This window comes from Bombus pyrosoma, linkage group LG9 (assembly GCF_014825855.1).
Source record: "Bombus pyrosoma isolate SC7728 linkage group LG9, ASM1482585v1, whole genome shotgun sequence".
In the NCBI taxonomy this organism is placed as follows: domain Eukaryota; kingdom Metazoa; phylum Arthropoda; class Insecta; order Hymenoptera; family Apidae; genus Bombus; species Bombus pyrosoma.
Genome location: NC_057778.1, coordinates 14,894,057 through 14,922,008, shown reverse-complemented (window position 1 = coordinate 14,922,008; position 27,952 = coordinate 14,894,057). Strand labels below are relative to the sequence as shown.

Sequence of the window (27,952 nt, the reverse complement as noted above, 5' to 3'; positions counted from 1 at the left end):
GCTTTGGACAGGTCGCCGTGTTTGCTACTCTTATTTAAACACGTAGCCCTTTTTTTGCTTAATTACATTTCTTTTCTTCTCCATTTTCCAGCGTCTTCTCATACTTCTTTTTTCTCATGCACGACACTTTAACCCTTCGATACTAAAACTCAACCTAATCGTGGAATTTTACATAGTAACTTTTCGATTTAATTTCAATCTCCCGTGAATCAGTTGCTCTTAGTTTATCTACGGAAGTGTGAAGAGGAAAAGAAAAGGTAGCAGATATACTAAAAACTCCAAATAAATCAAAAATAGACTTAAGAAGTCTTATCTTGTGAAATCTACCTTAAGAAATCTTTCACTTACTATCATAAGTACTATACTACTACAAACACCAAAGATACACGAGTACTAAAATACGTCGTCTTTGAAAAGAAGAACCTCGAAGAAAAGTATCAAAAGAGATATATAACGCCATAAAGCGTTAAGCCATATAGCGTCTATAACGCTATAAGTAGACATACTCGTGTACCTATACGTATTTTTTAAATCTTATTTTACCTTCGTGTTACTATTCTATTATATAATATTTCTCGACAATAATTTTTTGATACCCTTCATTCTTCCCAAGATATTCGAGTATCCAGTTAAAACGAACATACGATGTTCGATTCGCTAAACACGAAACATCTCGTGATCTATGCATACAATGGCCATCAACAGAAAAATGCTCGTATACAATGTACCAATCGAATCAGCATAAGCTATCAACGTGTTCGTACGTCCATGCCTTTCGGTATCTATTGCTAGCGATGGGATCAAGTGTATTGCAAGCAAGTTTGAATCTAATTGTAAAGTTTCGTATGTCTCGCGAATAAGTACTTTGAGAAAAAGGTGATTTTAATCGTAAGATTAGATGCAACAGGTTCGAATATTTTTAATAAAAGTAGCTCGATGAACGAGAGAGGGATAAGTTACTTTATAAACGTACAGTGGCGGACAAAAGGAAATCCGATATTAATACTTGTATGTATGACATTTTTTATTACGTTAGCGATAGTTATCTATATTGGTATATTATCTATTCCTTGGTTCTTTATCTTTTAAATTTTCTTTTGTCCGTCATTGTTTTATAGGAAATGAAATATCACCTCTTACGAGATAATGGTCGAATCTGGTAATTGCAAACTTTTACACCGGCATTGGCTTGGATTCGCGATTGCGTATTGAACTTGATCCCATCGCTATCCATCGAACGTGGTCTAAGTTTAGTCGTCGTTCACGCGGTCATCCGTCACTCGAAATTGGCAGATCGCAGTCACGGTGCGATTCTCGTACGGTCAATTACGTAAACAGGTCCGACGTGGCAGAACGGCTCGGCGTCGCGACGGAAATATTTGGCCGGTAATAACGCGTAGCGTGCTTCCTCGGGTGGTCACTAGCGTTTTCGGCTCCACCCGTTCTGCGCTGCAGCGATAACTTTCGCAATTACACGAATATGCACGGAGAGAAATGCCGCGCGTGCCATGAGATTTTGAAATCTATCCAACCTCGCTACTACCGTTAAACGGATTGAAATAAGGGTGGTTTTGTACTTTCGCCCCGTATCTGACAATGAAATAATAAACGGTGGATGCGTCGAATTAGTCGTGAAATCGTGCATAATCTTAGAATTTATGAGATTCTACTATAGGAAATCGTCGGATACTTCTGATACTCGTACGTTCTTATCGTTGCTATTTATAATCGTTTAATTCAATTTACTTTCACTCGGTAATAGCGCGAATCGAGTTTAACCACTTTTGATAATCGATAATTAAGTATATAGAAATCTCTGACGCGTTTACGCAATCTAAGCAACTAGCAGAAGATTGTCCACGGATTGAAGGAGATCGATAAGAGACTGTCGACATCTCGTGCAGCCCCAAAAGTCCCATAGTAATCATGTGGCGTGAGGCGTAGTCGTTAGAAGAGCTTTGTGGTATAAGCGAAAGCCGGTGGAGATTCTGAAATTAGGGGGCAATTCCCCCAGTGCTTTCGGTTCAACTTCCACTGGGAGGTACCTGGTTCTCTCTGCCCCAGAACCAACCAACAACCACCAGCCGGCATGCACGCGCCGTCCGAAAGTACCGGCTTCGAGACAGTCGTATCTATGCGAATCGAATGCTAACGAGCGCAAAATTGCGACCACGCTCCACGCTCGACCCTGTGACAGAAATTTTAAACGCCACGTGGGATAACCAGGCTTACGCGTGGTCGGAAATTACGGCGAACTCGCTGTATGGACGAAATAAGCTTTGCATTGTAATCGTTATTGGCGATCGTTCCCGATGTTTGAAGGGGATCAAGTAAATAAGTTATTGGTACAGGTTTTTAGGAAATATCGGTGTAATTTTACAGCATAAAAGGTTCGCGACAGCATAAAAAGAAAGTTATTCCAAAATTTCATAAATCCCAATTTCAGTGATTTTATGATTAAACTCACGAATAATTTGAAGCGGAAGTTGTTCGAAATTAAATTAGATTTTGTCAAATTATACATTTGAAACACTTTTTACTTCGAGTTTCCTCTTGAGATCATCCAGCAAGAGATTTTATGATAGGTATTACATATCGTTTGTACGCGATAAGAATGACACATTGCCATGATCTAAATAGATGTGACATAAAGCTATCCAGGAATTCTAGTTTATGACGTTATTCGACGATAAACTGATTTAAGGCGTCGCGTCGCGTCGAGGCTTTCGTGATCACACTAAAAAATAATTTACGTAAATATTTACATCACGTATTGGACCTTAAAATAATAATTCGTTTATTCGCTCGCTTTTATACGCGATAATTACAGAACGATATACAACAACGTAATTATTTTCTAACTTCAGCTTCTAAATTAATGAAGTGTTTTTCATCCCTTTCAGCGTTACAATCTCTACAAATCTGAGATCCTTATTTTGTAGCACTGTATAATTTCATTGCTACGTTGCAACAACATTCTCCTTCGAATCAGAGAGCCATGGCGATTAAGCGCACGTAGGACGCGATGACGGTGCAACGATAACGGCCGATCATTCCCTCACGGTTTTATGATTAATTCCTTATCGGTCCGTCTTTCCTTTGTCAGCTCGAAATCGTCGATTCCTCGTGACTAAAGTTTATTTTCCGTACTCTCATTGTCCTCTCCTGTCGTTACCACTGGTACGAGGGCGCACCGTATATTTCGCCGTGTGTTTTTGCATCCATTTAGATGGCAATCGTGGTCAGAGACATTTTATTGCGACCGATCACGAAGTTCAACCCTATGTTCTCTCCGGTTTTCCGCGTAATCCTCGCGTTTCCACCGTGTCCTCAAACGCGCACACGCAAAGCTGTATTAACGACTTCCTTCTACGATTCTCTCGTGGCAATGTTGGATAGGCAGGAATTGAAGAGCTTACTTCGAATCCATCTTAAATCCGACGAATGCGAATTCGAGAGGATCCTCTTGTTACTACGCACCTTTATTATAAGCATTGCTCGAAGGAATAACGGTGCTTGTAGCATATTATCGACTCGAGTAAAGGGAGAAACGAAAGGGATATTGTGCTGTTGATAAAATAACAGAGTGCTGAGATGATTAACATAATTATGATTTGTAATAATGTACGTATAATACAAAGAGACGAAACGAGTGGAGGTTATTATTTTCAAGAATGATTCGTTTAAAAAATACAAGTATCTTTCCTTTTCGTGTGCTTGCCTTTCGAAAACTTATAAAGAAAGTAGATTAACCGCATGTACATGCCAATGTGTAGCACCTAATTGGAAACTAACGATCGGCAGTTACTCTGGTACCACTAGCAATCTCTCTATACGCCGGTACACCCCTGAATGCGTAATCATTCAAGCGAATGTGATCCCACTGGTCCTGCTGGATTCTCGGTGCTCTGATAGGTGATTAAATTTAAATTTGTCTTAGCTGAACAAACCTCGATCTATCATACGCAGCGAGGACGAGTAATGAAAAATGAGTTTGTCATCCGAGATAACGGGTATTTAGGCTGTGTTGTATGAAATTCCAGTTTCGCTATTACAGTTTGTCGATCTAGCTTTCTCCTATGGACTTAGGATGGCGTCGAAACGCTTCTCTACGAACCGTGATTGAGTACCGGATCGAGAATATATTTTCGTAATCCCGAAACAACGCTATTCCTCGATTAATAAACGATAATTTCATTTTTATTAACTTTTATGGAATCTTATCGTTGTAAATACTTTTAGCAGAAGATAATTCTATTAAAAGCACTCGTAAATACGATTGTAAGGAGTTGCACGAAGATTAGGAACAGATCCATTAAAAGGGAAAAAATATCGTAGGATCATTAGATTCGACCTTGCTTCAGAGTAATTGGCAGATATTCGTTTGATCGTTGCTTTGCAAGATTCAACTATCTTATCACGAGGTAAGATAAAGAAAGACAAGATTGTTCGACAATGAACGCGATAACTATCGTAGGAGAAAAATAGGGGAAATAATCTAATCAACGAATACAGTACTCTTGCAGCCATAAGAGATTTAACCAGTTATGTTCTCGACGGAATAGAGACAGAACCAAGCGCAATTTTCCTTGAACAGATTGTAACGTGCCTGTCGTGGAATAAAAGTACAGGAAACGATACTATTATATATCGATGATTCAAAAAATAAACAACTAAAAGCGACAACTATCCAGCGATACAACACGATAAGTTTGTCGAAATTCGCTCGTCACCTTCCAATTTCTTATCTTTTATCGATTATCCATTAAACCTACGGTTACAACCAATTGAAGGAGGTGGTCGATTTTATGGTTCCTCCCCTTTGGCCCATTACAATACGTCAGGAATTGAGCAGGGCGATTCGCGCGTTGTGTCCTCGTAAAATTCCGAGCACATTTAGCTGGGCGAATAGCCTTCGTGGATAAAATCCACGAGAACGATGATCTGTTTGGCCGGTCGAACGAGGGAAGAATGGAGTCTAGAGGGAACGAGGAAAAAATGTATAGGAATTATCGGCGTTGACGTACCAACGATTTTGCGCGGTCATTCAATAACTTCGCCTAGAGGCAACCTGCGTGATACATTTTCGGATGGAGCGGCATATGGCGCACCAACTGCTCTCTGTACGAGACGATAAGATAACGGCCGTGCATTCGTTCTTATCAAAGATGTCTATATTGAACCGTGAGATAAAGCACGGCTTTTTTCTGGGGTTCACGATGGGAACCTATCAATTTTTCTTTCGCTCCTGCGATGATGGGACAGCAAGCAAATGGAATTTTGTATTATTCGATGGAAAATGGGAACGTATCTCGAAAGGGGACTTCGGAAATTGTATTTTATTTCGAATGTAAAAGCTGGAAAAGACGTTTTAACGTTAATATAGAAAGATAAAAGACATCTTAACAATAAGATGCAACGTTAGGCAGCCCGAAGTTCAAATAAAAAAGATGTCCTTTAGATAGATCGAACGCACGAAAGAATTTCGCAAGCGCCGTTTTCGAACGTTGAAATAGACAGGCGAAAATACTCGCTCGACAGCCCGTCCTTTTGATTTCGCTGATTGAAATTCTGAGTATTGCGACCTGTATCGATTGAACGAACGACATTTTTGGCACGACTCACCGCAACTGTACTATTTTCATATTTAAGATCTTGGCTTTTCCACGAATCGTTTAATCATCATCTGCACGCTCTTCGTCGAGTCTACATATAGATCGTATTTTAGGATATAATCGAATGGAGGAAAAGGATTTTTATTACCATACTTTTCTAACGCTATTCTGATTCGAGTACCTTAAATATTGGGCGAAGTAGATAATAACGTTATAACGTTTTTTCCGTTCGAGTTAAATATTCAACGTTCATAGAAATATTAAATATGAATAATTGGCATGTATGCGTGGGGCAACGATCTTACTTCGTCTTTTCTTTTAAAAGTCGTATCTTTTTCTTCTATCTTTAGTTCCTCAATGTCAAAAAAAAGGGGAAGTGGTGTAAATATTTGAACGATTCTCCTCCGTTCGTTCTCTTTACATTTTCTTCTTAGTTTCTCTGCGTCGCAAAAAGAAAGGAATTAGGTTAAATATTTGGAAGATAAAATTTATTTACATTCTATATCGTTAACGGAGGTTACATTATTAACTCCTTCCGCAAGGGCAAATCTGCACGACAAAATGACGAAGAAATAAAATAAGTTATCGGTTGAGAAAGTTACATTGCATTATAGAAAGTTGATACACGTGTACTTACGCGTGTCTTTCTGAAAATCCTTCAAAACTCATCGTCAACTAAAATCTTGTGAAAAGGAAGATAAACAAAGGTGACACGAAACGTTATCTTTATTCCGCGATTCGTTTCGTAGGAAACGATATGAATAATAAGGCACGGAAAATGTGGAGAATCGTGATCCCACGTGAGATCTCTGGTGGAAGCGTGTCCTGGTCGAGATGTAAAAATATTTCTTGATAACATTGTCGTGACGGAATTTTTCGCTCGATTGCGGTTCTCCGCTTCGCGATTTCGCGGCTCGTCGCTACGACGACGACGACAACGACAACGACAACGACGAACGGGAATACCATTACCGGCGAATAAAGAACCGAGGCTAGACGTTATAACAGCATCGCTGGAGCTGCGCCTCCGGTTCCTTCGAGGGCTCTCCCGGGAACTCTAACGATGTTGCGCCGCGAAAAAGAAATTCGAGCGGTTCCGGTGCTGATATACACGTATACGAAGAACCTTCGCAGAAATACCGAGCCAAATATGCTTTTAAGAACGCAGATGCTCTTGCATAGCGAGGATATTCTTAATGCCTTTGTAAACCCGTCTTCCCCGTTCACGTGTCCATTTTTATTCTTCACCCTTACCTTCTTTCTTTCGCTTTTTCGATCTTCCGCTGAGTTATCTCGTTCTTAGATGTTGGTACTCGTTGTCTCTGAAGAACTTTGTTACTTCGATCCTTTAGTTTAATAGACAAAATTTCGTTACTAAGATATATCTTCTTCGTTTGTGATTCGCTTTTACCTTATATATAATATAACATTAATTAGTATCATTATGAAACGTACACAAACGGAGAAAAAGATTCAGCAAATTTGTTCAATCGATTACTCCGTAACTTCTTTGATTCTCAAGTACGCTATGTGAAAACCATTCAATCTTAAATAGCTTAATAATATCTTCCTCGTGTTTTTTGTTCGTTTACTTTTTGAAGCAATCGACGACGAAAGAAACGATAATTCGATAAGGTTGGAACGTTATTATGAAAAGTGATGTACGCGTCACCGGTGAACATGGTGAGAAGAACAGTTACGACACGGTTGACAACGTGGCAAGATAATCGAATAACCGGTGCACCGTAACACCCTTGTTCCCGGTGCAACTGAGCTCACCTGTGTACGTGCCAGACTTTCTTCTAAGGAGCAAGACAGAGGGGGAGGTAGGAGGGAGAGAGAGAGAGAGAGAAAGAGAGGGAGAGAGAAGTTTCATGGCAATTCTCTGCCCGCGTCTTAACTCGCGGTATTACACTTTCAGCTCCAGCGACGCCGCTTTGCTCGAGGAGCCGGTCTTTTCCGGTATGCGCCAACTATGAGTTGCATCGCGATGCAAACACCAAGTAATTCATTCGTACAAATTTCGATTACGAGCGGGTGAAATGTTCGTAGTCGGTGTCAACACAAAAAGAACAATTTCGCTGGGATGTTTAATACACATGTTGTTCCAAGTTCCACTAGCTATATAACGAAAAGTAAAAAATCAAATTGTAAGATATATGGTAGGCTACTTTCGAAATAAGAACGTAATCCCCTTTAAAAATCTCTCCGCTATCGCGGAAAATATTCCCTCTTCTGTAATTAGCCACCCAATGCTCATTATTTCTCATGCATGACGCGTCGTTATTTTCGAACTAATTAAAATTCGCTGTTGTTGCGCGGCAAATTCTCCATTATCAGGAATACAGTTTCATTCGCATCGAATCCCGTTCCGGAATACGCGGGAGACGCGTAAGCGCGCGGCCGTAGTCCCGTTCGATTTTAATTTCCTGACTACTTTTTAACGACTATGCAGAGAGTAAAAGAGTAAAAAAAGAGTAAAGAAAGAGTAGAACAAAAGGGGAATATACTCGCGAGGCGAAGATTACTGTTGATATATTCGATCACTGATTTACCGCATTTCTATATATTTGGAAAATAACTTGGTATTAATATTGCTCGTGATAACTGCTCAATATTAAGCCTTATGGACCTTTTAACTTTTGAAAGTCGGTTGTACCAAACGACTTGGTAGGAATGCGAATGACACGTCACGGCGTGTCGTGCGCGCTGGAGTATCGCGCCGCTGGCTCATATTACGTTATATTACGATACTGATTATCAAAACGTTAGTCCCGGCGTGTTTGAATGGAAATTTCCAGCGCCAGAGTTATCAATGATCAAACACCGATAAAAGTCGACTCGAGGTACGATGTGTTCGTCGATCATACAGCAGAGAAACGACGAATATAAATCTCCTTCGGACGTAGAAGGTTGCTTTTACGTAGGTGCAAATTATCGAATTGCCTATGAACATAAAACGAAAAATGGTTGAAAACTGAGCTTTATCAGGGAAAAATTACAGGTTGTCTCACTTGACCATATAGTAGCTTCTAACTATCTTTGGAATGTGAAAGATTAGTAATATCAACTGTTTTCAAGCAATTATTCTATTGTTGCAAATTGCAAAAGATTTAAGTTAAGGTTTATGTTTCACCAATCGTTTGTATTACTCGTACTAGGAATAAATTAGATACAATAATTGATGGTTCGCGTGATTTTCATTCTTTTTAGCATGATAGGAACAATATTTTAAAAAATATAATAATATTTTTTTAAACGAATATGGAGAGAAATTTTTCGGTATATCCTACACCTAATGAAGATGAATATTCTTGTATCTTGATAATTTATAATCCAATGCGGCAAGATTCTGATCAATTTGGGTAAAAGATGTTACCATTCATAATGGAAAGAGGATAATGAATATTCCCATTACAAGGATGGAAAGTTATAAAATTTATCGCAGAATGTGACAGTTTCAATTGTTGGGAAGATTGCATGTGAATTGCATTGTTCATTAATGTGCTCCAATTCAAGCAGAAACATACGGCGATGAATAGTCAGCATTCATTTCTGAGGTATACGTAATACTAATACGCTTTAAATTGTTACCGTTTCAGTATTTTTTCAGTCTATGAGAATATTATACTGTACGAATAGAAAAAATACTTCGTAAATGCTTCGCGGTACTATTGTGCTATGTTCGACATATTTCAAAAGGTTTATATGTAAAAGAAACGAATAGCCGTTCGCTCGTTCAATACCTCCCATTAGAAATATCCATAATAGGGCAATTATTTTGCCAACTAATTCATATCATGCATGACTTTTCCCCTACACGAGGAACGTATGTGACGTTCATTAGCGTTATTATTTTGTCCCATTATGAAACTGATTGACGCAGCAAAAATACGGACACACCAAAAAATAATAAATTCGATGGAGCGGCAAGTATCGAAATTTTAATAAATTCATTGGAAGGGGGTGAGGAGGTAGGGGTTGGATGGGACACGTCGTATAGATTTCAAGTTGACAAGTGGTGCGCCGGTATCAATTTCTAATTAATTCCCCGCGGTACGTCATTAACGTAAATTAAACGTTTCGTTTGCCGTGCCGCTGACTCGCTCTTTATTGAAAGATCGTTAAATGCTCGATGAATTATCGTTCCGGAAATTTTGTCGGACGAGTGGGGTCTGTACCGACGAAAGTGCCGCCCTAAATCATTAATGGAATATTCGGTGACCACTGGCCGGTACGAGTAAATGGCAATTACTGCTTTACGCTTCGTGGCCTGGCTTCGAGTAATTTTACTCCCTGGAAATTGGACGTGATACGATCCAACTATGTATGTACACCAACTATGCCCGAACACATTCGCGAGGATTGCCCACGAGTTTCCACTTTTCCCTCGTATCTTGTTTTCTTTTTCCTTCGTTTTGCCTGCTATTTTCTTTTTCCCTCCCCTTTTTTTATCTTTCGTTTTTTCTTTTTCTTTCTTCTGCTTTTTTTTGATCCTGACAGTTATTTCGAAAATTAAGGTGCATGGATGGTATCCTGGATATAATGGCGTCGTTAAAATTTTATCGTCGCTTGTCTTTTACGGGGGAATCGGTTTAAGCCTACTGAGAATTAGAGAAGTGTACGAGGGGTGTTAATTAAAGCGGTGAAAGATGTAAGAGGAAATATTATGTCATGGTGTAATGCTTCACTTATGACGATGTAAGAATGTAATATACTATGAAATATATTACATTAGTACTATAATACTTATACTATATTACTGAGGGCAAAAAATTCCTCTTGTATATTGATTAATAAAAATTTCTGTTTCAGGTAAGTAACCTGGAATTGTATTAAAATCATGAAAAATCATAGCAAAATCATAGTGGTAAGTCAACTGAACATTTTAATTGCAAACATAACACGATATCGAGCAATATATTTATGCAATAGAAATGTCAGTATATAATAGAGCAAGAAATCTTATCAACTAATAGATCTTAAGTATATACATATAAGTTGAATGCATTATATGCCTGGTTATAAAATATATCTAAATTGGACGAGAGATTAAAAAGAGCAGAATACGTATCTCTGGCAAAAGATAACTTTACAGATCTTTTCGACGACTGTAACTAACTATAGAAAGTTGTGCGACTAAAAGTATACGTTACGACCTCTCAACTAGGTGACCATCAGTTATGTTGTAAGTGTTCGGTTGAGATCGCAGATCTTGAACGATATTAACGTTCAAGGTGGAGGGAAGTTAAAGGATTCCTGTATTTATAGATTTTATTTGAAGTGTTTAGTATAAAAGTAAGAATACGTGGAACATAAGTAATAGAGTTTAAATATAGACGAGTGCGTGATGAGTCTTTTTCTCTAGAAGCGTCTGGTGTTTATATTCTAAATGTCAGTGTAGAGGGTGTATTGTCGTCAACGTTTCCTGTGAGGTGGGAATCTGTGTCTGTTCAATCCTGTGACTGTCGAATTGTCGTTGGCGTTTCGCATGTGGTGCGTTTTGTGCGTACCTGGCCGAGGACGCGGAGCATAACGTCTAGTTAACGACATCGTCCTTGGTCTGTTGTCGAGTTCTCATCTGGTCGCAGTTGACACGTCGTTTGCTGTTGAGCGGATCCGTCGAGCGCTTAACGCTAGATTTACGGGACCTGTCAATTTGACGGGTTTCAAACTTCGAAATGAAATACCCCAAAAACCATATCATTAATTTTGACCATTTTGCATCGTAAATTAATCATTTCATCCAAAGAATTTATACACACAATTATTTTATGTCTGGTTGTGTAACCAGTGCTTTCGAATTGATAATCGACAGACACATAATGGAGCACATAAAAGATTGCACTGAAACCGAGGCACATCGAGTTTTGAAAAAAGACTGGACAATCACAGTTGCTGAGTTACATAGTTTTCTAGGAATTCTATATGCCCGGGGCGCATATGAAACGAGATCATTGAAAGCTTCCGAAAGATTACAAACAGATAAATTTGCGCTGATATCCGAAATACGGAACAAATTTATAAATAATAGCCAGGTTTGTTATAAGCTTTATGAAAATATCTCAATAAATGAACAATTATTTCCAACGAGAGCCCGATGTAGGTTTACGCGATATATGCCGAATAAGCCTCATAAATTTGGCATTAAGTTTTGGTTAGCGGTTGACGTCCAAATAAAATATATTTTGAATGGTTTCCCTTATATGGGGAAAGATGAAACTCGATGCTCAAAATCGTTGGGCGAGTTTGTAACGTTAAAATTAGCCAAACCATATTTAAACGAGGCAGAAATATAACGACAGATAATTTCTTTACAAGCATCCCGCTATCTAAAAAATTACTTACAGAAAAGACAACTTTGGTTGAGACCATCCGATCGAACAAAAGAGAACTGTCAAGACCAGCGAAGGAAAAAAAGGACAAGATGACTTTGTTTTCCTCACATTTATATAAATCAGAAAACTGCGCGCTTACTGTGTATAAAAGTAAACCTGACGTAAAAGTCCTCCTTCTAAACACCAAACATACAGGTGTACAAGTAGAAGACAATTATAAACGTGTTCCAGAAATCATTACTTTTTATAATAAAACAAAGTTTGGCGTGGATCGTTGTTGTGGCGTGTCGTTGACCAGATGGCACGCAAATATAGGGTGAAAGCAGGGCGTTTCCGATGGCCCCTTTAAGCTTTTTTCAATATTTTAGATTTGGCAGCGATAAACTCGTGGATATTATGTAAAGAGTCGAAAAGAGGGTCGAAAATATCCAGAAAGGAGTTCATATTTTGTTTAACCGAGGAATTAGCTGGAGAAAACAAGAAGAACATTTACCAAAAATCAGATGCTTCATTTCTGCCACTTTCAACGTCAGAAGTGCGAAAAAGTTGTGGGCACTGCCAAAAAAATGGAAGCAATTATTGTTGTATATATTGCAAAAAGATCGTTTGCGGAAAATGTACAAACAAAATTCAGTATATTTGTAAAAAATGTGCTCAATAAATATGATTACCCTATACCGTTAATATTATTGTTATCATTTCCGTGATAATTTAAAACAAAAATTGTTTACTTATTAATAATTTATTTAAACGCGAAGCTTAATATTGTTCAATTCAGACATAATTTGAGTAAATCGATTTTTTAAAGAAAATGCGTATTTTCGTTTACCCGTCAATTTCTGTCAGACGTCAAACGTCTGTAAACCTAGTGATAAGATACTAATTAACTCTTCTCGACGTGATCCGAGTTGTAAACTTTATAATGTGTAATGGGGGAAATTCCAACTTTTCAAAAAAATAGTAGATGTTTGTCCGTACCGTAAACTGAGGACAACTTTAAATCCTGAACAATATACAAACTGTAAAATTCTAATGGATCTGTAGCAAACAGCAATTTTTAAGCCGTATTAAATTTACTTGATACCTTAATTATCATATTAAAATTATCAAATCATGTTATGATTTTACATAGGTATGCAGAATTCAAAGTTCTACGCTTTAATATTCTCAGATCAGTTTCATCGGATTATTCTTAAACTTTTCCTAAATTGCACAGGTAAAAATTTTAGTATTTGCTTTTAGATGAATAATATTCTTTTCGTAAAAGGGAGGTAGATTCTATGACAAAATGCATAGTTTGATACTATAGTAATTGGTTCTTACGTAATCCGTATTGTAATCCGTCAAATCGTTTAAAAAATTTGGAAACGAACTATTAAGAATGAAATACCAGTCTCGCGAATCGCCGACACAAATTTCTTCTCTTTAATGCGAATTTTGCATAACAAATTTTCTCAAGCGCGACGCGCCCCTAAATACCAGCGTCCTCGTTAGAAACATTTTGTCACGATTTAGCGCGCAGGAAGCATATCGACACGTGTTGGGCGAAGTTGCATCCTTCGCTGGGTCCGGTGAATGCGCATTCATCGGCAATTTCGCGCGTGGAACAGTTTGCGAGGTGGGAACGCGCGAGCAACGACGACAAGTTCTGCATACTTTCCATATGTAGCGCGAAACGCGTCTACCCGCCCAAGAGGTGTTCTTGTTGTTGCTTGAATTGCATTTCCAGAATTTCTAATGCGACCAAGCCTGAACTTGCGCGACGATTCGCGGAAGAATCGAGACCGGAGTTAAACGCGACGCGCGTGCTTCGCAAAATTAATTTAATCGAGCGTGCAACGTATCATCCTTTTTAACATCTAAGCGTTCCGTTTTTGCTTTGATTTCTTCATTATTATTTCTTGCTACCAGTCGTAGTAATTGACATTTCTATTAATTAATCTTCGACTTAACATTCGATATAATCGTCGTTTCACGATAGTTAAGGAGCATCCCAAACTATTAATTAATAGAATATTTACAAAGATAGAATCTTTTCAGTATTTAATTAAAAGCCTGATATAAATAGTTAAATCGAAGTAAAAGTCTGTACAAAATAAAAAATTTTACTGCCTCGGATAAATACATACATACTATTTGTCAGAATGATATTGGATTTATTTTATTTATTTTGTATTACAAGATCTAAATCTTTACAATAAATGGCGTCTAATTTATGTCTTTCTTAACCGTATTTCTAAATAAGTCATAGAAATTTGTAATTATTCCGAAACAAAGCACCGCAGGTTAATCGAGTGGGGTCAACGTTAAATTTCGACAGCGGCTTACATCATTAACGAGCAATTTCTGACGAACAACACTGGGCTGTCCCCATATTTACATCGAACCATGGCTATTCGATGCACGAATATGTCACATCGGTTTAACGCTCACTGTACTTGGTGAACTGGTTAAATTTAACACTAACTACGTGGTCATATGGCCGCGAAAACATCAATATAACAAGTCTCTATCGATGTTGCGTACATCGTTCCACGTCGCGTTTCCACGAAGCCTCTGCCCTTGCCTCTGTCCCCTTGGAATTTAAATCGAAAGCTTTACGAGCTGCGAAATTTGAGCGTCGTAAAATGCGCTCTCTAACCCATTTCCTGCTTTACGATTATCGTGCTCGATATTTTCTACAGGAGTATAAGCGTCTGCACTTTCTGAATAAAAGAAAACCATGCCTGACAGTTTTCTCTTCGTTATTTAACCCTGCCACGTACAGTGGTTGACGAACGTTTTAACGTTATTGCTACAAAAAATAACTAAAATTGGCTTTTCTTCTTCGCGTCTTTTTTCACGGCTTAGATGCAACAAAACATATACATATGTATATTTTCGGTTATTTCGACTCGTCTTCGAGGCCGCTGAAGGATCTAGTTTCCAAGGGTTAATACAGTTCTGTAGTCCCTTTAACAAAGTACAGGCGTCTTTAAGCCAGGCAGCTTAGCTTCGACAACTCTATTCCAAGCAATCACCCTTTCGCATCGACCAAAATATCGCCTATCGCAAACCAGCGAAATACTGGTTCTTTGTTAACTAATTATATACCACTATACATAACTCAAACATGAAGAACGTTGACAAAGAACAGCGCAAATGAAAATACGTTGATGATGACAGCTCTTGCAGAGCGCCGTCCGTCCAGACATCACCGATGCCCCAAAAACCAATCGTTCCTGGGCCACTTAAATGCGAACCATTCGGAAGGAACTGATATAGGTTCGACTAGTTTCACAATCGCAACGTCCGAGCAAAATACTCGTACATAGAGAGAGAAAGAGAGAGGAGGGGAGAGACACGATACCGTACAATGACCATTCTCTGCGCGTTGGCGTGGAGCCAGCTAACACAAGGAAACACGTGTTCAAGATTAGCCGGCTACGACAGGTGCTACTGGTTCGCAAAGCTTCGACTACGTTTGCATACGCTCGGTTTACGCCCCTCCTTTCCGTGTTCGATTGCGAAATTCGCGAGACTGCAATTCGACTCGACAATGCGGAATTTCTTGCGAATCGTTCCGATCAATTACAAATTTCTGCGAAGCAAGAATGTAGGATCGGTGGATCACGGAAAGCGGCCGATCTGCCGATATCGAAAGATTAAAACTCTTCAGTAACAAATCTGAATTCGCTCGATGCTTTATCTTTATTATTATTATTATTATTATTATTATTATTATTATTATTTTCACAATTACAGCGTAGTATACAGCTTCGCAGTATAGAATTAGTATAGTATAAATGCATCATCTGTAGGGTTAACCAGCTCGCTATATCATTGGACAAACTATATACGATGACAAATTTCGAGACGGTTTTTAGGAGACGCAAGAAAACAGAAATGCTTGTCTCGTTTCGTCGATCTCGCCAAGCTAACTTAATTTATGCGGTCGGCACCTGTTTATTGTGCGTTGAGTGCTTTGCGTATCATGGAGCTCGCAAATTAACTTCCCCGAGCCACGAACTGTTATTTAGGAACGTTTCTTATCGTTACATAGCAAAGTCATTTTTTGCCAGCTAATTATGAGAAAAATGGACACCGTCGTTCAAAGTTCTCTTCTATGTCACGCAATTAGGTATTTGATTCACTTTATATTCGCTTGTGTAAACTCTAATGGACAAAAGTAAACTTAGCGTATTCTCTACATTTGTTGGTCAACTTCAAAAGCTTAAAATATTTAAATTGGAAGGTAACCAGTCACGAAGTAGAAAATTCTTACTCGTTCTCCTGCACTTGCGACCAGAAAAGTACATACATACTGAAGTCACAATTCTCGCAAGCACTCGTTCAACCTCTGACCTGGCTTTTAATATCCCAGCATCGATATACGGGCTCGTCAGGTTGTCCTTCTGACCAGTTCATTATCAGATCTGGACGAAACACACATCTACTCTCTCTTTCCTTCTTCCTTTACATCACAGCACCATAGCGCTTTTCAAACTTAAGAGTCGTGTTTTTAAGTCAAGAAAGACAAACTCGAAGCTGCTTCCATGCACGAAATCCGCCGAAACACGTAGCACGACGCCGCGCCACGTCGTCTCAACTGGTAACCGTAACTCGACGTAACGCGAGGTTCGTGTGTATCTCGCGCAGAACCGTCGCGAGCTGTAAGTTACGGTAGACGTGGAAGCGAATTTTAGCTGCCGCTACATCTATCCATTTGTCGAGATCATCTTAGCATTCATTGCGAACGAATATTCAAGTTTACGAACCTTCCGCTTAATATCATTCCGTCCCCCTAATCTGCGGCCTCGAATTTACGATCCGAAAGGATCTGAATAAGTGTTATCCGATGCGTCGATATGCTGGCGAGAGGGTAAGCCGGAGGACGTCGGACGGTCACGTCTTGAATTCGTAACGAAGGTAAGGTCTTGAATATTTCGACTTTTGGTTTCATTCGCGTTTTCGAATTTGTTACGATGATAGTAAATTGTGATAACAAATTTGAGGATGGTGCAAATCGTTTAAAAATCGAACTTTTCTACCATGTTTTATATGTTTGACAGTATTATGTGTTGCTTGCATCTTCGCAATATTTAATCGATTGGAACGGAAAGATTTATTCATTTCTAATTTGATTTTAAGTATGGAAATTGGATGTAATACGAAGGATAAATGGAAATAACACTGGGCCATTACGTACTTTAAAATAAAAATTTTATATTAAATTTTAATTCAATATATGTACAAGGTTTGAATATAAAAGAAATTCTATTGCTTGTGCGCATATTTTTAAACTTGCTGATTCAGAAAATACTAACAACGAGAGCACGTTACCAAGCTACTTTTAGTCACGTTAATATACTTTACGATGTAGTCTAATATATAATATGTAACATACTCTAATAAACGTAGAATAAACATTTATGAATATTAGAGTTTAATTAGAATTTTCATTATATTTTTTAACTCGCGTAAAATATTCTTAATACAAAGCCAAAGCAAAGGGTACACGTTTCGAAAAAATAGTTTCATCCAAGAACAAAATTTCATTGTAATTATCCCACTTTTGCCTATTATCTAAAATTAATAGAAACACGCCTTGTATACAGTTTTGTTGGTCAGCCGTTTGTTCTAAAAAAAAGGATTGGAAGATGATTTTTTAGGAGTCAGTTCATCGAAGAATGGAATTGCGCGTCTCATAGCGATTTGGGTTTGCAATTCGCCAAATGGAGAACGCGCAATTCAGCATGTTGAACGACGCCAAGGCGGACTGCGACTGGTTGGGATTATTTCCGGAAGAAAAATATCCATAGCAAAGATGTAGGTGAGACCGAATCAATTTCGCGATCCAATCGCGTTGCAACAGACGGGAAATGAAATTCAAGCATCTTATTACGCCGAGAATGATTTGTTTCGTTACGAAATTAAGTTCGATAGAACTGAAGAAAGAAGACTGTCGAGGGGTAGAGTTTAGGAAAAAAATAATATAGTAACGTTAAATCATTTATAAGATGCTGGTAAGATCAAAACGTTTGTCTCGTAAGATTTTAACGAAGGCGAAATGTTTTCTCGTTGTCAATTGTTAACGATAGAAACACATTTTTCGTATTTACACGATATCGTGAAAGGGTTTAATAATCTCAATAGACCCATTTCCTTACAATGAAAATCCATTACACGAAAAGGTGAGCACAGAGATGCTTTATCCTCCTACAAAAAGATACCTAAAACTTTATTTCCCTACTTCATCTGCAAATCGAATTTAACCACGAAACCGAGGTATCGTAACCGCGCCGCATTGCGGTTTCCAAGGAAAGCGTACTTGGGATGACTGGAACGAAGAACGTATACGCGAATCATGGGGCGTAAGGTTCGCGGTACGTCTTTCGTAGGCACGTTACGTAACTGGTGGAGGGATAAGCCCAGCAGGCAACTCGTGGGGGTTGGAAGATAGATACGTCAGTGTCTCGCTGTAAGCTGGTCGTGTTAATTACATCCCTGGCTTTCCCGCCCCCTTACTGTCGTTCCTTCGCGCCGGCACACAGTGTGCAATGCGCAGGAGAGAGCTCGTCTTGGAGGTCAGTGAAACGTCGTTGGCTTCGTGGCCATACTGTAATTGGAAACCGCAAGGCATAGCCCACGAGAATTCAAATCATACGGCCGTTTATTAGCACCAGTTGCGGAACTGGAGGACGCGATTTCGCTTGATTGCCATCGGCCATTGGATTCCACTCGAACGCATCGAACGTACGACAAAATGGAGATGGTTCACTTGTAAACGATTTGGAATAAATACGAGAGACGTTCCCACTTGGTGATCATATTTATTTAATCGTAAAATGCTTGAATGGGATATTGCGTTCTTCCCTCGTTCTTTTTTTTACTATTCGTAAGAGATGGTAGCTCTGCGAATAGTTCGGTAAGTCGTGAAAACTTGTGCTTATGTGTTCCAACTATCAATTAAAACTTCGATTTGTTGTAAATATTTCAGTCTATAAAAAGTAACGTTAAAAATAACAATTAATCACGACGACTTTGTCTAAAAGCGGTTCGTTGTTGCTGCTAAACGCAAACAATATGAATTCAATTTTGTACGGTGGAAAATTGTGACTATTGTATTGTTTTAATTATTTTCCTAATGGTTATTAAAAGGGGAATATTCGTATTGCGAAACCGTAGGTTGAAACGTGCATTAATCCCGGAAGCGTCGGACGGAGAGTATGTCCGACCGGATGGTTCAATTTCATTCGACGCTACCGTCCTCGAGCTTAAACCGAAAAATACGCTGTTCCATGCTCTTTGTAGCCTTTTCACTCTATCATCGCTCATTCATTTTCCGGATAAGCTTCTTTAATGAAATTGCATGACTTGCTGTGCATAAAGGACAGAGCTGAGGGTAATGTGAATGAAATTTGTGAGTTAATGCGCGGAGACGGTCATCTCTGATGGAGGAGGAACGAAGTCGTATGGATTTTTCGCAATTCGACTGAAATAATTGATTGTGTATATCAATTGCGTCCTGAATATAAGTTTGTAAAAGATATATTCCTGTTACGAAATGTCGATCTATCTTCGTGAAAATGTACGTCTATAGATTTCGAACGATACTATGAAACATAGAATTGATCGTTATTCTTAATCTTCTTTTTCCATTCTGCAAACTCAAAGCTTCGAATAAACTTCACCAACCGAGGAATCTTGCAACGACGTACGAAAAAAGAATTGCGGGTTTATCCGCAGTCATATGTTTCATTTAGCCAATTGCAACCGATATACCTTCCCAGCCCGACAAACTAACTTTCCTCTCCATTACGCAGAATTCTCGACACCCTTCGCTTACCGATATATAGGAACGTTCGATGGAATCGGCCGTGCTATTTTCCCTATTGGTTGCTCGAGAAGAGGAATTGTGCCAGGGTAGGTGGGATCGAGCACGGAGGACGCAGGTGGTTGGGAAAGAATAGGCGTCCCAGGTGATAGGTCGTTTCTTGGTTGGTCGAGCGAGATCGCCGATCGTTTTCCGCTGGTGGCTGCGTACAAATGGCATTTCCACGGTTCCGTCGTTTCCGCGGGGCAATAAAGGAGGAAGGGCCAGGGTGCGGTAATGACGCTTGGCCCGCGTAATTACCAGTTATGTGCCGATGGTATACGAGCGATGGTAAGCGGCCTACGCAGAGCTAAAGCGAACGCAATGCGTCACTGTCCGTCAGACTACGGTACTCAAATGGTTATCGCACAAACTGGCCGAGAAGGATCAGTTTGAGAATAACGCGTGTGTGCGCGTCTATACAGCTAGGTTTCTATGAATCTGTTCGAAACTCCCACGTATCCTTTGCCCTATCCGCCAGAGTTCGAATTTTCCGGCGTGATTGACTGACCTTCGAGGAAACAATGGCCAGTCGTAGCCCCGTGGTTTGATACATGCGAGTATTTAGCATGATTTACGACTTGGGAATATGAGTGTTGTATCGAGGGAGTTGCGGAGCTTGTTATGCTGTGTTCTGCTGGAGATTTTGGATAGGATTTGAATATGTAGGAGGTTTTTGGTCGTGTTTCAGAATAATGTGTGTACAGGTTGTTACTCTGAAGTACCTATGTATTATGTACGTATATATATATATATATATATATACATGTATTTATCGCTGATGCCAATTATGATTCTCCCTTCTGTAAACCGATGGTGTTTCGTTATACTGAAACAATGTTAAAAATAATATCAGGATTAGCAGCTTCGTTAAATAAAAATAATTATTCGCACGGTTATTCGGAATAAACGAAAGTTCCATCGATCAGTTTGCTTGTTCTCCTGAAATTGAACTAGTTTTCGGTCAGCTGGTTGCTTTAGTTATTCCGGCAAATCGCCAGTCAATAACAAGGACGAAACATGTGTTGGGCAATTTCACGGGACTCGGCACACTGACTCGATTCATAATTCGAACGATGGCAGTTTTGGCGTTTCCAGCCGATACAAATGAACTGGCGAAAAAGTTGGAAACCGTTGATACGCGCGTGGGTGTGTAGCGTTGGGTCAACCGTAGTCGTGGCGAGTGGTTTTGTTCGACGGATTAATTAAATACGCGCGTTGAACTCGTTCCCATACAAATCCATTAATACGCGCGAGTGAACTTGTTACCTAAGCAACGATGTTCACGAGCCACGGATTCTGCGGAGAAGTTCGAATTGCTGCAATTATTTCGGGAAGAGGAAACCAGAGGAGAAATCAGCCAAGTTCTTCTTATGCTGTCCAATCATCGGCAATTTTAATCTCCGTTGTTATTTGCGCGTTCCAATATTACGCAACGCCGTAAGTTACCTTTAGAACCAGTGAAAAGAAATATTTTTCTATACGCAACAAAATTCTCAGGAAGCGAATATTAAAATCTTTCGCGTCTTCTTCTCTCACCTTTGAACGATCCTTATGATATTCCGGAAATTCTCCCTCGCTCAGGTGTATCGCATGATCGAGATGTCTGTCGTGGCAATTACTGGGGCTCTCTGTCGCTCTTACCGGCGAGTTGCACGATAACGATGTCGCGAACAACGGGAAGCGTTAAGCATTCTTGTCGTAAACTCGATGTTCAAGGAAGCAGAATGTTCGTTCGTCGCATAGACGAAGAATACACTGGCGGGAGTTCAGTTTTCTTCCTTTATCCATCGTTCGATAACTCCGTCGAAAGGTAGAAGCGTGCTCCTGGAAGGAGTTTTGTCCCGATAGAGGTGGGAAGAGCGGCGAGCTTCGCATGTCCTTCCTGATTTATAGCCGTCGATCGAGCCGACCCTGTTCCTCTCCCTGTGCCACTCCACTTCCGGTAACCTGCTAGCCAGTGGTTCTCACCCGGCCTGTAAAAATATTTACGGACTTTATACCGGTCGGTAACGAAGATAAATCGCGTCACCTGCCACCGACAGGGAACGATGTTTCCTCGAAACCTGGCACCCGATGCTTTCCGATGTTTTGTGGCCCAGTGTCTCAAAACGATCGAGAACGTTCGCTGTTGCAATTTTAGCGATTTTCTTAGTTCTATATTTTTTTTAAATGAAATTTACGATTACATCTTACTAATGTGAAATATTTAAGGAGATAAAATCCGTTTACGTGATCACATTCTACGTCTAAATTTAATCTCAAGACTAATATTTCTACCTTCATAAATCACGTACCTCGTTTCTTTACTCTATTTACTAAATCCACTCATCGATTAGGAGCCCCATAGACAATCGGAATATGCTAAACATCCCGCTCAGTCGCCTAATCTGTTCGATTCTCAGATAATCTCGACACTTGCCTCGTTAATTTCTTATTCCACCGTCTCGACAAAGCCCAACCCGTATTTTACGTGTATTTTTCCCAATCGATCCACGCGACGCTCTCCAGCCAGGGAAATCAATTTTCAAATCTGGAGATTAACTGGTCTCGATAGAGAAACAGAAAGAGAAAGAGGAAGAGGAAGTAACAGACCCCCGATGACCAAGCCCCGAAGCTGAAAATCCCCCTGATACCCTATCAGTTCCGTAGTACGTAGTTATGAACACGAATAAGAAGGGTCGATCGTCTTATCGGGGACTTCGATAGGGAGTATTTCATTTCATTCCCTTTTGTATTACATGCCTATTGCATTACGATTTTCATCAAAATATCCGATCCGGGCTACTTCCTTCTCGCAGCGTGATAATAGAAAGGAAAAGACCGACCAAGAGAAAGGGATAGGCAAAAGGGAAACGAAAGGGACAGACGAGAGAAATAAGTAGAGAAGGGAAAGCGGTGGCGGTGACTAGGGTGAATTTTCCTCAGGGTGGGAGGAAGCTATTCTCCACTAATTGGCGTCGTGGGGGAACAACGAAAGGGGGCGGTGCATCATATTTTCTCATTAAAAGCGTTTACCCGAATGGAAAGTTCTTTTATCCCTTCGAAACGCTTCGAAAGTTCCTACTCGAGAGTTTCTAAGCATTCGACTTTCTCTCTCTCTCTCTCTCTTTCTCTTCCTCGTTCTCTCTCTTTCTCTCGTTCGAACATGGATGAAAGTTCGCCGTTGAGTTCGGCGTAAACTCACCCCGTGCCTTTGGAGTACGAACTTAACGCTGGCTGGTTATAAATAGCTCTGTCTTACACGGTATTGCTTGCGAGCAATGCCAGTGAAAATTTATCCTGCAAAATCGTTCCTGTGAAAGGTCAAGATGATCACCAAGGAGGATCGTTGCGCAAGCGCGCGTTATGGATTATGCACAGGATTCTAAATTTGATTTATGGCGCGACTTCCTCCTTCACGAGAGAAGGGCGAACATGTTTTTTCCAGCATCTTCTCACAGCATATTCCTTATGTTCTTGCTCTTGATCTAATCATTTTTCGACCACTTTTCTACGTATAGTTGCGGGAGAACAGAATTGATCTTTCCATCTAAGAAATGCATGCGCGCCGTTGCGCTTGCCAAAAATATATGGTCCTCTAAATATAGCGCTCTTCGATCATGAAAGCGTTGAAAATCTAGAGAAACATTTGCACGAATCAAACAAGACAAAACGAAAACCAAGCAATGCCCGCTGGCATATTTACTCCTTACCGGAAGAAAGGTCGCGAATTCATGGATAATTCGCAGAGATTGCATCATTCTTCTCGTCACATTGTCTAGAGTGTCACGTGCAAAGATCGTCGAGCACGTGAGACGAAAATATTTTGTCCCTGAATTTGCTAGAAGAGTACAGAGGCACTGTAGGAGATAGAGAAAATTTACGCGACGCTACTTGCAAGCAGAAAACGACCGTCTGTACAAAAGTTCTGTCATCGGTTGTCTCCTTCGTCGGTGTTCACATAGAAGCACGCCAAATCAGAACCTTCCAACAGCGAACCGACACGACGTAACATTACCTCCAGCGTGAATAAACGATTTCGTGGATGATGTCGCGTACGACAGAGAACGAACAAAATACAAGAAGAGAAACAGCTATATCCCTCGAACATTGTTTGTCAGGGATCATTTTCCTGACACGAAAGAAAGAAAGCCCTTTCTTTATGCTTTTCCCTCTCTTCTTTCCAGCATAAATGTGTATCAAAACATTCAATTCTTTTCGTCGTAAGCCAATGTTAGATCTGTGACAAAATCATGAATTTCTCAAGAAAAATCATACAGTAAAAAGAATTCTGCAGCATCGATCTAATGCACGTCAAAGAACGAAACCAGTATTGTAGGAAACTTTTATACGCGACATCATGTGTGTTCCACTTCCATCGAAACCCGTATGCGATTTAACTACGAAAGTACAGCTACAATTATTGGTCATTCATCGTACGCTTGACCTGGTGAAGATATTGGCGCACGCGCACGCGATATCTTCTTCCTGTTTTTGAGCGTTCTTTCACAGAGAAAAACTAACTACACGCGACAGTTATCCAGAGTCGTTTCGCGACGATTCGATGCCAATGCTTGGTGGTGATTTTTGTTCGACTACTTTGGATTATCGCCGGCACAGCTCCTCGAACAGTCCTCTCCTTTCTATTCCTCCTCGATGCCTTTTCGAACATTCTTGCCTACGAGGAGGCTGAGTGCTCTCGATAAATATTCACCGACCACTCGAGCCTTATCGTGGGTCCTTCCCAATCTTTCCTCTCGATCCGATTTTGCGAATTCCTTTACGCAGTGAGTCGATCTTGATGTTTGGGAAAATAATCTTTGCCAGAGGGTAGAAGCAAGGGTGGATCGCGATGGTAGGTAGAAATTTTGTTCGTACTCGTTGCTAGACCTAATTATGATAATTCGCTTAACGTTAATTTGTTCGATTTGATACATATCTTTGATATTTCTAATAAATTGCGTAAGATAGTGGCCCGCGAAACTTGTTTGATTAAAGGGACTAATGGAAGCAGATGATTATGTCATGCAACGTGTACGGTGTTTCATATTCGTTATTCGTTTGCAACCTCAACTGGTACAGTATGCTATATTCGCATGAATAATTATGTCACATGTTCCTCGCATCTGGTTTCTCGATTACCTAATTACTGGTATTTGTTGTGCTACTATAATTCCTGTTGTACAATTTTAATACGAGATGTAACCGTACATCAGATTCTATTAGTATTTTGCATTTATCACTTTAGTGCTATATGACTAAATTTTCGAAAACGAGTATGCATCTACATCAAGATATTCGTTTGATTTTTAATTGATACAAGAAGTGCCTCGATATTAACAAAACACGGCGCCTCCCATCGTCCGAGTTTCTAGCATTTAGTGTAGAAGATGTGAGCAGAAATATTTCCATTTTCTCGTATCGATATCGGTGGAAGTCCGCGACACGTTGCTCCCAGCCGATGCAGCCCAATATAAGAAACGTCGAATTTTATCGAGAAATACATGGAAAGGACGAAAGGCGACGTAAGCGAGAGGCAAGCCGAAGAAAAAGCAGAGAAAACGAAGAAGAACCATAGAAGTTGGAAAAGTTGGGAAGAAAGGAAAAGCCTGACGACTTTACACACTACCGAATCACATATTTCCAATTCAATCTGCCTTCGTCTACCCCGTCCGACGAGCGATCGAACGAAAAACCATTATTCTCTGCTCGGACGGCTGGGAAAGTAGCGAGAGGAGAGAACGGAGAGGGCAAGAAGGAATTCCAATGTACGTTGGAGGAAGAAAGATAATCGGAGGGACAAGAGAAGAGAAGAGGAGATTCTCTGGTGGAGAATCGCGTGGCGGGACTGGTAAGACCAAGTAGAAGAAATGGAGAGTGAATCGGATCGAAAAGAGAAAGGAGGGGTGAATAGGGGAGAGGGCCTGAAGAAAAGGTCGGCACGATAGCATTGTCAGGGTAGCCCCAGTCACGAAATATTACCGGTTATTCCTAACCCACCCTACGCGAATTCAGGGGTGCAGTCACCCACCGATAATCGTACCGGATATGTCGTAGATCTTGCTGGTAATATTTACGAGCGATTCTATACTCTTCCAGCTTGTTCCTCCATCTCGCGTGCTCCCATTTTCTCGCCACAATTGTTCTTTTCTGGGTGTAATCTCGAGGGCATGCGTGTACCGTGTACTATCCCTCAAAAATATCCGAGCACGTGCTTGTTCCTTAATTTAAATTAAGATTTAAAAAGATTCAACTTAAATTGCGAGTGAATATTACTGGCACTGATTTTGTTAGTTGCTTTATCGAATAACACTTTACGTTGCGACGAGTATCTGAAGTTGCTTTTCTCTCAGATAGTTACTTGCAATTATTCGAAAGCATATGAAACATAGTATATTTACGTGCAAGAATATACGATACATATCGGAAGGAGGACGGTGCACCCTAATAACATCAGCAGATACACAGGTTACTACCACTCGAACGTATTCTGAAGTGCCTTCTTGACGTTTTTTTTAATTAACCAACCTGCCAATTAGAAACCATAGTTTTGATCAATAGTTGATGATCAATGACGCGTAGCGTGAGATACTCGATTTATGCATGTATGAAGAAATCGATATCTTACATACGCGATATTCGCAATATATATATATATAAATAAATATATTATATATTAATATATATATAACAATATATATATAGACATGAGCGCAGCGTGTATTTTAACCCTTGAAAAATGAAGTACTGATGAAACGAAGTACATAATACTTTGTCAGAAGGACTTGGCCTATGTTGGAGAAGCTAAGAGAATAACAATGGTAAGAACCTTGAGAATGAGGGGTACTAAAAGCTCGAGAATCTTATTCGAGGAACATCATTGAAAATGCAGAAACCTTGTTACCCGTCAAACTTTGATTTCATACTAAAAGATTCAACGAATATTGAGTGAAAATTAAGTTTATCGAACTTGATAAAATATACAGTTACATTTCTTAACAGTTAATTTAATTTGATGTCCCGAATGTTTTAAACGAAACATATTTGTTCTAATTTTACGAAATTTGGAGAATTACAATTAACTATTTCTTTACTCTACAAGAAAAGGACGAATTATATCCTATAAACGTTCATTTACACATCGAATTCTGCCATAAAAATCTTTCGATATCCCAAGTTACGGACGAATCTACGGTAAACATAAAATGTTCACTGCCGAAAGCGCCCCTTCTCTATCTTTCTTACATCATCGTAAAGTACTGAAACAGGCAACGAGTGGGCGTTCTAATTTCTTTCGATTATTAGATCGTTTCGATTCCTGTCAGCCATTCTTCCCCTCGATCCAAGCTTTTATTCACCCTTCTTTCGGTAGGCGGGTGTGTGGGTGGAGCTGGGATATTTCGTTTTCGAAACTGCCTCCAATAACCGGTCCGTTATTCTCTCTTCGTTGAACCATAATCTGACGATCGAGCGAAACTTATCCAACCCTTCAAATTCTATCCGAAGCAACTGGATATTCCTTCATTGTTCGTGTCCAACCTGTCTTCGGGTACTACTTTATAAATGGTGATGTATATACACGCGCACGCACACTCACACCAGCGTCATGCAGAGTTTTTGCACTTTTACGAATCCGGCAGCTGAAAGAGTAAACGATATAAATGTCAAGAACGAAAATTCTTCGCACAAATTACATAAAGGATTAATATGTATTTTTCGATAAATTGAAGCAACCGTTTCCAAAGGTAAATAATAGACATTTATATTACGAGGAGAATTCTTAGTCGTATGCTTAATATCTTAGACTAAATAAACAAAAAGCAATTTATTATATTATCGGCCAAAAAATTCTTCCGATAATTAAATCCCAGCATTCTATACTATTTCAATTACCTTCTTTCAAGACATATCTTCGTTTCTGTTACCTAATCGGCTCCAATAACTTCCATTATTCTCTATCTCCCTTTTATCGACTCAATTCAGGATATCTACTTTTCTATGTTAGACTTCTATCTTCCACCATAGATATTTTCTCTTTGGTTCTTATCGTATAATTCAATTAAGACATTCTTCAACGTAAAGTGAAACGTTTTTTCTCCGGCCGATCGTCGGTGAATCGCGACGCTTGATGCCAATGTACTTGTTAGTTTCTGGTATTTTTT

General features: G+C 39.7%; 1 protein-coding gene and 1 long non-coding RNA gene across 18 annotated transcripts in view; both read left to right on the top strand.

Moving 5' to 3' along the window:
* LOC122570599 (CUGBP Elav-like family member 2) overlaps positions 1-27,952 on the top strand; it is a 358,376-nt gene that overhangs the window by 89,211 nt on the left and 241,213 nt on the right. The window lies entirely within an intron of this gene.
* LOC122570605 lies at positions 21-12,027 on the top strand. Its single transcript, XR_006317857.1, has 4 exons — positions 21-1,701; positions 7,217-9,942; positions 10,136-10,316; positions 11,434-12,027. It is a non-coding gene; the product is annotated as an uncharacterized LOC122570605 (long non-coding RNA).